Source organism: Chiloscyllium punctatum, chromosome 7, assembly GCF_047496795.1.
Source record: "Chiloscyllium punctatum isolate Juve2018m chromosome 7, sChiPun1.3, whole genome shotgun sequence".
NCBI lineage: Eukaryota > Metazoa > Chordata > Chondrichthyes > Orectolobiformes > Hemiscylliidae > Chiloscyllium > Chiloscyllium punctatum.
The window spans coordinates 93,005,787-93,017,805 of record NC_092745.1 but is presented as its reverse complement, the minus strand read 5'-3'; positions in this window follow the sequence as shown (position 1 = coordinate 93,017,805).

Sequence of the window (12,019 nt, the reverse complement as noted above, 5' to 3'; positions counted from 1 at the left end):
ACCACAGGAGATGGTGGAGATACTAAACGAGTATTTTGCATCAGTATTTACTGTGGAGAAGGAAATGGAAAGTATGGAATATGGGGAAATAGATGGTGACATCTTGAAAAATGTCTCAATTATAGTGGCAGAAGTGCTGCATGTTTTAAAACACACAAAAGTGAATAAACCCCCAGGACCTGATCAGTGTACCCTAGAACTCTGTGGGAAGCTAGGGAAGTAATTGCTGGGCCCCTTGCTGAGATATTTGCATCATTGATAGTCACAGGTGAGATGCCAGAAGGTTGGCCAATGTGGTACCACTACTTATGAAAGGTGGTAAGAAAAAGCCAGTCACTATAGACTGGTGAGCCTGACATTGGTGGTGGGCAAGTTGTTGGAGGAAATCCTGAGGGACAGGATTTATATACATTTGAAAAGGTAAGGACTGATATGGGATAGTCAAAATGGCTTTGTGCATGGGAAATCATGTCTCACAGACTTTATTGAGTCTTTTGAAGAAGTAACAAAGAGGATTGATGAGGGCAGAGTGGAAAACATGATCTATATGGACTTCAATAAAGCGTTTGACAAGGTTCCCATGGGAGACTGCTTAGCAAGGTTAGATCTCACGGAATACAGGGAGAACTAGCCATTTAGATACAGAACTGGCTCAAAGGTAGAAGACACAAGGTGGTGGTGGAGGGTTGCTTTTCAGACGAGAGGCCTGTGACCTGTAGAGTGCCACAAGGATCGGTGCTGAGTCCACTGCTTTGCATCATTTACATAAATGATTTGGATGTGAACATCGAAGGTGCAATTAGTAAGTTTGCAGATGACACCAAAACTGGAGGTATAGTGGACAGAAAAGAAGGTTACCTCAGATTACAATGGGATCTTGATCACATGGGCCACTGGGCTGAGGAGTGGCAGATGGGGTTTAATTTAGATAAATGCTGCATTTTTGAAAAGCAAATCAGAGCAGGACTTACACACTTAATGGTAAGATCCTGGGGAGTATTAAAGAACAAAAACACCTTGGAGTGCAGGTTCAAAGTTCCTTAAAAATGGATTTGCAGGTAGATAGGATAGTGAAGAAGGCATCTGGTATGTTTTCCTTAATAGACAATAGACAATAGGTCCAGGAGTAGGCCATTCTGCCCTTTGAGCCTGCACCACCATTCATTATGATCATGGCTGATCCACCACAATCAGTATCCTGTTCCTGCCTCATCCCCGTAACCCTTGATTCCACTATCCTTAAGAGCTCTATCCAACTCTTTCTTGAAAGTATCCAGAGACTTGGCCTCCACAGCCTTCTGGGGCAGAGCATTCCATACACCCACCACTCTCTGGGTGAAGAAGTTTCTCCTCAACTCTGTTCTTAGTGGCCTACCCCTTATTTTTAAACTGTGTCCTTGGGACTCACCCATCAGCGGAAACATGCTTCCTGCCTCCAGAGTGTCCAATCCTATAATCTTATACATCTCAATTAGATACCCTCTCAGCCTTCTAAACTCAGGCGTATACAAGTCCAGTCGCTCCAATCTTTCAGCGTAAGATAGTGCTGCCATTCCGGGAATTGACCTTGTGAACCTACGCTGCACTCCCTCAATAGCCAGAATGTCTTTCCTCAAATTTGGAGACCAAAACTGCACACAATATTCCAGGTGCGGTCTCACCAGGGCCCTGGACAGATGCAGAAGGACCTCTTTGCTTCTATACTCAATTCCTCTTGCTATGAAGGCCAGCATGCCATTAGTTTTATTGACTGCCTGCTGTACCTGCTTGCTTGCTATCATTGACTGATGTACAAGAACACCTACATCTCTTTGTACTGTCCCTTTACCTAACTTGACTCCATTTAGGTAGTAATCTGCCTTCCTGTTCTTGCCACCAAAGTGGATAACCACACATTTATCCACATTAAACTGCATCTGCCATGCATCCGTCCACTCACCTAGCCTGTCCAGGTCACTCTGTATTCTCCTAACATCCTCCTCACATTTCACCCTGCCACCCAGCTTTGTATCATCAGCAAATTTGCTAATATTACTTTTAATACCTTCATCTATATCATTAATGTACATTGTAAAAAGCTGCTGTCCCAGCACCGATCCCTGCGGCACACCACTGGTCACCGCCTGCCATTCCGAAAGGGAGCCGTTTATCACTACTCTTTGTTTCCTGTCAGCCAACCAATGTTCAATCCATGTCAGTATTTTGTCCCTAATACCATGCACCTAATTTTGCTCACTAACCTCTTATGTGGGACTTTATCAAAGGCTTTCTGAAAGTCCAGGTATACTACATCCACTGGATCTCCCTTGTCCATCTTCAGAGTTACATCCTCAAAAATTCCAGAAGATTAGTCAAGCATGATTTCCCCTTCATAAATCCATGCTGACTCTGACCTATCCTGTTACTGCTATCCAGATGTGTCGTAATTTCGTCCTTTATAATTGACTCCAGCATTTTTCCCACCACTGAGGTCAGACTAACTGGTCTATAATTTTCTGTTTTCTCTCTCCCTCCTTTCTTAAAAAGTGGGACAACATTAGCCACCTTCCAATCCGCAGGAACTGATCCTGAATCTATAGACCATTGGAAAATGATCACCATTGCATCCACGATTTCTAGAGCCACCTCCTTCAGTACCCTGGGATGGAGACCATCAGGTACTGGGAACTTATTAGCCTTCAGACCTAACGGTCTCTCCAACACCATTTCCTGCCTAATATAAATTCCCTTCAGTTCAGGTCCTTCAGCCACTATTACATCTGGGAGATTGCCCATGTCTTCCCCAGTGAAGACAGATCTAAAGTACCAATTCAACTCTTCTGCCATTTCTTTGTTTCCCCAGAATAAATTCACCCATTTCTGTCTTCAAGGGCCCAATTTTAGTCTTAACCATTTTTTTTCTTTTCACATACCTAAAAAAGGCCTTTACTACCCTCCTTTATATTTTTGGCCAGTTTACCTTCGTATCTTATTTTTCTTTGTGTATTTCCTTTGTGTATTTCCTCTGTTATTCTTTAAAAGCTTCCCAGTCCTCCGATTTCCCACTCATCTTTGCTATGTTATACTTTTTCCCTTTTGTCTTTATGTGGTCCTTAACTTCCCTCGTCAGCCACAGCCACCCCTGCCTCCCCTTAGGATCTTTCTTCCTTTTTGGAATGAACTAATCCTGCATCTTCTGCGTTATACCCAGAAATACCTGCCATTGTTGTTCCACTGTCATCCCTGCTAGGGTATTGCACCATTGAACTTTGGCCAGCACCTCCCTCATAACTCCATAGTTCCCCTTATTCAACTGAAATATTGTCACTTCCGATTCTATCCTCTCCCTTTCAAACTGCAGATTAAAGCTTATTGTATTGTGGTCACTACCTCCCAATGGCTCCTTTACTTCGAGGTCCCTGATCAAATCCAGTTTGTTGCACAACACCAGATCCAGAATTGCTTTCTCCCTGGTAGGCTCCAGCACAAACTGTTCTAAGAATCCATCTCGGAGGCACTCCACAAACTCCCTTTCTTGGGGTCCAGTACCATTCTGATTCTCCCAATCTGCCTGCATGTTGAAATCCCCTTTAATAACTGTAGTAATACCTTTGCAACAGGCCAATTTCAGCTCCTTATTCAACTTACACACTACATCTAGGCTACTGTTTGGGAGCCTGTAGGTAACTCCCATTAGGGTTTTTCTACCCTTAGAATTTCTCAGCTCTATCCATACTGACTCTACATCCCCTGATTCTAGGTCCCCCCGCGCAAGGAACTGAATCTTATTCCTTACCAACAGGGCCACCCCACCCTCTCTGCCAATCAGTCTGTCCTTACGATAGCACGTATAGCCTTGAATATTCATTTCCCAGGCCCTGCCCATCTGAAGCCACGTCTCAGTTATCCCCACAACATCGTAACTGCCAATTTCCAAATGAGCCTCAAACTCGTCCACCTTATTTCTAATGCTTCGTGCATTCATATATAATATTTTTAATTTGTTACACCCCTCACCCTTCCTATCAATCCCTATTTCACTTGACCTTATGGCATGATCCTTTTTTGAGTTTTCTGCTCCATTGTTTCCGTTGTCTTTCTTGACTTCTCTTGTTCTAACTTTCACTTTGACTTCCTTCTTAAACTTCCAGTTTGTCCTCTCCCCCCCCCCCCCCGCTATTTAGTTTAAATGCAGCTATGTTGCAGTGGCAAACCTATTAAGGTGCAACCCATCCCTGTTGTATAATTTATTCTTACCGCTAAACATACCCCAGTGATCCAAGAATTTAAATCCTTGTTTCCTTCACCAGTTCCCCAGCCACACGTTCAAGTCCATTATCTCCCTGTTCCTGTCCTCTCCAGCCCGAGTAACTGGAAGCAAACCAGAGATAACCACCCTGGATGTTCTGCTTTTCAGCCTTCTTCCAAGTTCTCCGAAGTCCCGCTGTAGAATGTCCCTCCGCTTCTTTCTGACGTCATTTGTGCCGACATGCACCACCATGCCTGGTGCTTCATCTTCACCCTTGAGGATTTCCTGCACTCTGTCTGTGATGTCCTTAATCCTGGCACCAGGAAGGCAACACACCATCCTCAAATCCCGCCTGTTGCCACAGAAACCCCTTTCAGTCCCTCTCACTATGGAGTCCCCTATTACCACAGCTCTGTGTGATGTCTGACTCCTCGGCTCTGCCTCCATGCCAATTTCTGAGTGGCAGACCTGACCACCTCTCGGACTGGCAATGACATCTATCTCTACGGTTTCCAAGAGATTCAACCTGTTCCTGACAGGTACTTCCCCTCTTACACTTGTCTCATCTCTGCCTTCCTCATCGTCTTCTCCCTTCTACTCTCTTCTGGTATGCTCGGTGTAATAACCTCGCTGAAGATCCTGTCCAGAAAGATCTCGTTCTCTCCGATGAACCTGAGATCATCTAGTTCTTTCTTCAATGCTATAATATGCTCTCTCAGAAGCTGAACAGGTACACACTTTCCATAGTTATACAAGCCAGCTACATCAGAGTCCCTGACCTCCCACATCATGCATGCAGTACACTGAATCAGTTTGGCAGTCATGTCTTCACCTCTTCAACTGTGGCATAATCACTTCTCTCAACTTCTTTGTCAAAGACTCCTGAACCAAAGACTCACTCTTTTCTCAACAGAAACTTCCCGCGACCCCCATGTTTTGTTGCAAGTCTGTGGAATTTTAATTTAGGTTAGAGGAGGCCCTACTGTGTAGGACCTGGGGCCTACAACACACCTACTTAAATAACACTCACCCACCTTCCCAACAGCTCTGCGCTACGACTTCACTTCCGCCCAGCTCCCGACGCTCTCTGCTGCAAAAAGAACAAAACATTGAGTACAGGAGTTGGAAGGTCATATTGCAGCTGTAGAGGACATTGGTTAGACCACTTTTGGAATAGTGTGGGCAATTCTGGTCTCCCTCCTATTGGAAGGATGTTGTGAAACTTGAAAGGGTTCAGAAAAGATTTACAAGGTTGCTGCCAAGGCTGGAGGGTTTGAGCCACAAGGAGATGCTGAACAGGCTGGGGCTGTTTTCCCTGGAGCGCGGAGGCTGAAGGGTGACCTTCTAGAGGTTTATAAAATCATGTGGGGCATGGATAGGATAAATTGACAAAGTCTTTTCCCTGGGGTCGGGGAGTCCTGAACTAGAGGGAATAGGTTTAGGGTTAGAGAGGACAAATTTAAAAGGGACCTAAGGGGCAACTTTATCACGCAGAGGGTGGTGAGTGTATGGAATGAGCTGCCAGAGGAAGTGGTGGAGGCTGGTCGACTTAGAACATTTAAAAGGCATCTGGATAGGAATACGAATAGGAAAAGTTTAGAGTGATATGGGCCAAGTGCTGGCAAGTGGGACGAGATGAAGTTAGGATATCTGGTCGGCATGGACGAGTTGGACTGAAGGGTCTGTTTCTGTGCTGCATATCTCTATGACCCTGTGACTCCTACCAGACTTCAAAGGACAGTAAGTGGGATGGGGAGGGGAGGACTTGGTACAAAGCTCAAAGAAAGGAAAGAAATGATTCACATAGCCCTTCCCGTAGCTGGTCATTTTAACAGTGTTGTGCTCTGCATGCCCATGTCTGTCGAGGAGAAAGTGAGGACTGCAGATGCTGGAGATCAGAGCTGAAAATGTGTTGCTGGAAAAGCGCAGCAGGTCAGGCAGCATCCAAGGAGCAGGAGAATCGACGTTTCAGGCATAAGCCTTCCTGAAGAAGGGCTTATGCCCAAAACGTCGATTCTCCTGTTCCTTGGATGCTGCCTGACCTGCTGCGCTTTTCCAGCAACACATTTTCAGCTGCCCATGTCTGTCCTCAGCATGCTGCAGTGTTCTCGTGAATCACAGCGTAAACTAGAGGAACAACATCTCACTTTCAGACTCAGCACTTTACAGCCTTCTGGACTAAATATTGAGTCCAACCCCTTCAAATTGTGAACCATTATTTTCATTTATTTTCAGTTGTTATCATGTCCTCTCCTTCCCCCATCCCACTTTCTGTCCTATCAAGCTGATCATTTAATGTAAACTACTAAAATCTTTTCTCCACTGGCTATCCCCAACACCATTCAGCCCCTTCCCCCCACCCCCAACAGAATGATAACAGAAATGCTGACCCCTTCACACTTCATTTCAGCTCTGATGAAGAGTCATCTAGACTCAAAATGTTAGCTTGCTCTTGCTCTCTCTCCATGGATGCTGCCTGACCTGCTGTGATCTCCAGCATTTGTTGTCGTCAGTCTTGTAATCATATTTCATTTCAACTGATTCAGTGCTGAATCATTGGCAGAGGATTTATTTTCTTTCTTTTTCACCCCTCCTGCCAGGTGGAATGCACAGTTTGAAAAACAGGTTAGGGATTTGCGATCCCACCTGTCCAAGCTGCTCAGAGTTGTGTAAGACAGGCTTGATTTGACCTTTCTTCTGTTCCCTGTTGGGCTAATTAAAGCAGTCCTTTGCTGCCAGAATCTCTGTCGTTGACATTGAGGATGAGTCGTGCTGAGTGTCATGGCTATTAGCCACGTCCTGCTAATTACCCTGAGGTAATTTGAAGCTCCTGAGTACTGATCAGTTCCAGGTCAATTCTCTCATCACAAAAGATCTGTGAAGAACTCTACTTCTGTGAGGCAATAAAATGAACAATGTGAGACAACAGTGTATTTTGTCTGGGAAGCAACAGATATTCTGCTGAGTGCTAGAAGCAACACTATTGACAGAAATCTTTCCAGCATTATTAGTAGTGTAATAAAGACTGCTATGTGGAAAGATATCGCTGCCAGAAATACAAGCAGTATTTGAAGTCAAAGCACACCAGATGTTTTGGAAACAGGATTTAAATCATTGTACCAGATCATAGGTGTGCCTGTAGGCATTATCTGCAGTGAGGTAAAAACAATGACTGCAGATGCTGGAAACCAGATTCTGGATTAGTGGTGCTGGAAGAGCACAGCAGTTCAGGCAGCATCCAAGTAGCTTCGAAATCAACGTTTCGGGCAAAAGCCCTTCATCAGGAATAAAGGCTTCGAAATCGACGTTTCGGGCAAAAGCCCTTCATCAGGAATAAAGCTTCGAAATCGACGTTTCGGGCAAAAGCCCTTCATCAGGAATAAAGGCTTCGAAATCGACGTTTTGGGCAAAAGCCCTTCATTCCTGATGAAGGGCTTTTGCCCGAAATGTCGATTTCGAAGCTCCTTGGATGCTGCCTGAACTGCTGTGCTCTTCCAGCACCACTAATCCATTATCTGCAGTGAAACAAGTATTCATTTTTTTTAGGATTCTGATTTTCTCAGTATCTGAACAGTCATTCTCTAACAAGCAATCAGGGAATCAAATCAAGCCTTTTCTCCACTGAGAAAGTTGGAAACAGAAGAGCGAAAATTAACCAAGGCCATTTCTGTGTGCTTTTGACTATTCAGACTGAACTCATCACTGCGTTTTTCAGACACCAGTTAAGATTCGAATGGTTACAAGTACACAAGAAGGACTTGCCCAAAATCTGCAACTTCTCAATGCAAAATAAGGATGAGTGGAATGGGAAATGGGAGAAAGTGAGGACTGCAGATGTGGGAGAAGTCAGAGTCGAAAAGTGTGGTGCTGGAAAAGCAAAGCAGGTCAGGCAGCAGGGGTCTGGAAAGGGAAATGGAGAAGTTCACGCAAGAGTTTTAGGAAGTGTTGTTTTGAAGATTAAGTTACAATGGAACAGAATAGAAGAAGCTTGGCTTTGCATCTGGACATGCAATACTTTTCTTGGATGTGCTTATTGTACCTGGTGCCAAAAGTGGAAAATTAGTTATTGCCCCAGCATAGACACCCTCAAGTTTTGGAATATGGGTCTGTTGGGATCCAAACCAGTGACAAATGATCATCACCAAGCTTGAAAACATCAGATGGAAGGGTCATTTAACACACTTCATGTCGGGTCTGTTTATTAAGTACATGACAGTTGCTAAGAAACCACAAAGAAATCCCCTTGGATCCTATAGATTCCAAGGGAACATAACGAGTCATCGAGTCATAGAGATGTACAGTACAGAAACCGACCCTTCAATCCAACTCATGCATGATGACCAGACATCCCAACCTAATCTAATCTCACAGGTCAACACTTGGCCCAGATCCTTCTGAACCCTTCCTATTCATATACCCATCCAGATGCCTCTTAAATGCTATAATTGTACCAGCCTCCATCACTTCCTCTGGCAGTTCATTCCATATGCACACCACCCTCTGTGTGAAACAGTTGACCCTTAAGTCCCTTTTATATCTTTCTCCTCTCACCCTAAACCAACGGCCTCTAGTTCAGAACTCCCCCACCCCAGGGAAAAGACCTTGACTATTTACCCTATCCATGCCCCTCATTTTATAAACCTCTATAAGGTCACCCCTCAGCCTCTGACACTCCAGGGAAAACAGCCCCAGTCTATTCAGCCTCTCCCTGTAGCACAAATCCTCCAACCCTGTCAACATCCTTGTAAACCTTTTCTGAACCCTTTCAAGTTTCACAACATCCTTCCAATAGGAAGGAGACCAGAATTGCATGCAATATTCCAAGAGTGGCCTAACCAATGTCCTGTACAGCCGCAATATGATCTCTCAAATCCTATGCTCAATGCTCACTCCCTCTTTTCTTTAAAAAAATGATGTTATGTTTGCTACTTTCCAAAATATCCTGGCAGGCCCAATGGAGTTTATCAGCATCTTTTTACACTAGATGTATAATGACTGAAAGTTTGTTTTCAAAAGCATTTGATACAAGATTCAGCATCATCTGTCAGGATCATATCATAGAATGCATTGCAATTACTTCACCAAATAGAAAAATTGGCATTAAATGTTTTATTATGCTGCTGCTTTAAGATAATGAACTCTGAAATTTGGAACAGTGTCTGGATCTGATGAGAATTTTATTGTGAAGAAAATATGCTTATTTAATGAGAGTCATGCTGTCGTGCTACTGCTTATAAATTAATCATATTAAATTGCCAAGCTAGTGTTGACATCACATTTTATGGCAGATTTCCATCTGTTTGTAAATATTCACCATGTATTTGCGTTTAAATTAGTTAGCCAAATTTGAAAGCTTCAGCTTCTCCAAGATTGTATTGCTTTCTCAGAGAATAGACAAAATAATTATCAAAATAAAACAGAAGAATAAGAAGCACCAAAAAATAAAAAGAATTATGTGTGCTGGAAGTAGAGTCATATCTGAAACAAAAACAGAAATTGCTAGTGAAATACAGCAAGGCTGGCAGCATCTGTGGGAAGAAAGCAGAGTTAACAATTTGAGTCCAGTGACTCTTCATCAGAACTAAGTTTCACCAACAATTCTGTTTTTGACACTTGTAACTTAGTTTTCTGTTCTCTGAGCTTTCAAGAGCTGCTCATGGGAAGTTAGACAGGGAACTTCCAACTCTTAATGGAGTAGCATCAATAATCAGATTCTAGTTTCCCCAAAAACACAGTCTAAAACTCGAAATTCAAACTCTGACTACTCCCTAATAGACTGACTGTGTCTTCACAAAGTCACAATTACCATTCATTATCTGCCACCTGTTTAAGCATAAGGCCTATTCCATATTTGCTGGAACCAATTCCTTAGTACTTACCTCATTAATAGCCAATCTACTCTCTGTTTAAACATAATGCTCTTCCCTGGTGATGAGGTGCCTTCAGAACCTTGATCAGGAACCAATCTGTAAGTAATTTCTAGGTCTGGCCTCGAAATAAACAAGAACTTGTTTGGTCTGTTTTCCTTTTCATACAAGCTATTACACACTGTCCAAAGTCATCTTTAACTCCCAGCTCCCAGTTCACAGTTCCAAACCAAAATGATGAAAGAATAAAATAAAAATAATGAAAAAAAGTAAGGGCTCTAATAGTTATAATCAAAAAGGCAGCTCAATATCACATTTTCAAGAACAACAAAGAATGGGAATAAAATGTTAGGCTTGGCAGTGATACCTATAAGGTGATATCTGAGAGTTATTGCTTTACAAATGGTCATCACTACAAATCCTGATACTTCCTGCCCTGGCAATCTGTCATTGATGCAATGAAGGACTTTTTTTACCAACAATAGGCTTTTGTACCTAATGAGGAGATACTTAGGTTAGCTCCTATGACAGAGAACCAGGTATATGTAACATAGTACTGAAAGATTTAATACAACTGACTGGCTGGCTTTTTGTTTGATGCAAGGAATTTTATTTATTCTAAAATAACAGCAACAATCTAGCTCTAGTAATGCCTGAATTCAAGATAACACTGCTTAGTCAAATTATTCATATAATTTACTTCAGTAAGTACTGTTCCATACTAATACGGTTAACATACGCCACATCTTTTAAAACAAAACAGTTCCGCTTATTATTGAACTGAATACGATTATCACTAACTCCGTTTCAGATCCTCCTTAGTCTCCAAAGTTGTATCTTTGACAATTTGCAGACAGTGACTGTGAATCCGTAACCATCTGTTTCTAGCTGACTGGTTGAATTTCTCTTTTAAACAACCTTCTTCTGTGAATTTGTGTTGACTTTCAGTTTTAATCCTTTAACAAAAATAAATGACACTACGTTTCTTCAGGCGGTTCTACTGTGTGCATGTGAATTTCTTTCGCATAACCTGTCATTTACCTTGCACAAGGTTAAGCCAAGGTCAGAACTGATGTCATAAATAAGGAAATAATTGAAGGAATTACTGAATCTGACAGTGTGACAGAAGTAACGCAAAATTAGCCAAGGTAATGGTCATTTACATAGGATTTCAATGATCATGTCATTTTAGCTGCACATGTTCATTCAGTTCTTCATATTATCACTGATTTGTACAACTTTAAAATGACTCAACTTTACCAATGACATTCTCACTATTTATCTTCTGGGGAAAGCCAACAAAGGGAGAAAAGGTTAAATAACAAGACTAATATTATGCTTGTAATTTGTTGTAAGTACGATAGGTGGATAAAGTGTATTCATTTAAGCTAATGTGTTATAATGTTTTTCTTGGTTAAGTTGCTGAAGTAAATAAATCTCCACTTTTACAAATGTACAAGACACCATTTTTCAGGAGAACTCAGTAGCCCAAATAATTTGGATTTAACCTAATTGAGTATGATGATGGAAAGGTGCTATCTATACAAACAGCATTGATGATTTTCTCTTGCTCAGATATTTAGTAAACTAGCAAATTTTTCTCATAACTCACAATATGTCTTAATACTGTTCAAAATGCAGTGAAGGTTTTTTTTTAACTGAGAGGTTTTCCACAACATGGCATTGCTTTTGGTCAAACAGAAAAGAAAATGACTTAAACCAAAATGGTTCATTGATATAATTTAACCAGCAGATAATACTTCATTTTGTTGAAGGGTTAAGCCTCTTAAAGTATCAAAGTTAAGTCCAAATATAAGTGGCCCTAACTTATCCATTTGGATTAGTTTATGAACCTCTATGAATTCAGAAACCTCTCAAAGGCAACTGTATCACACTGATAAAGTGTCTGCCAGCAGCATCTTCA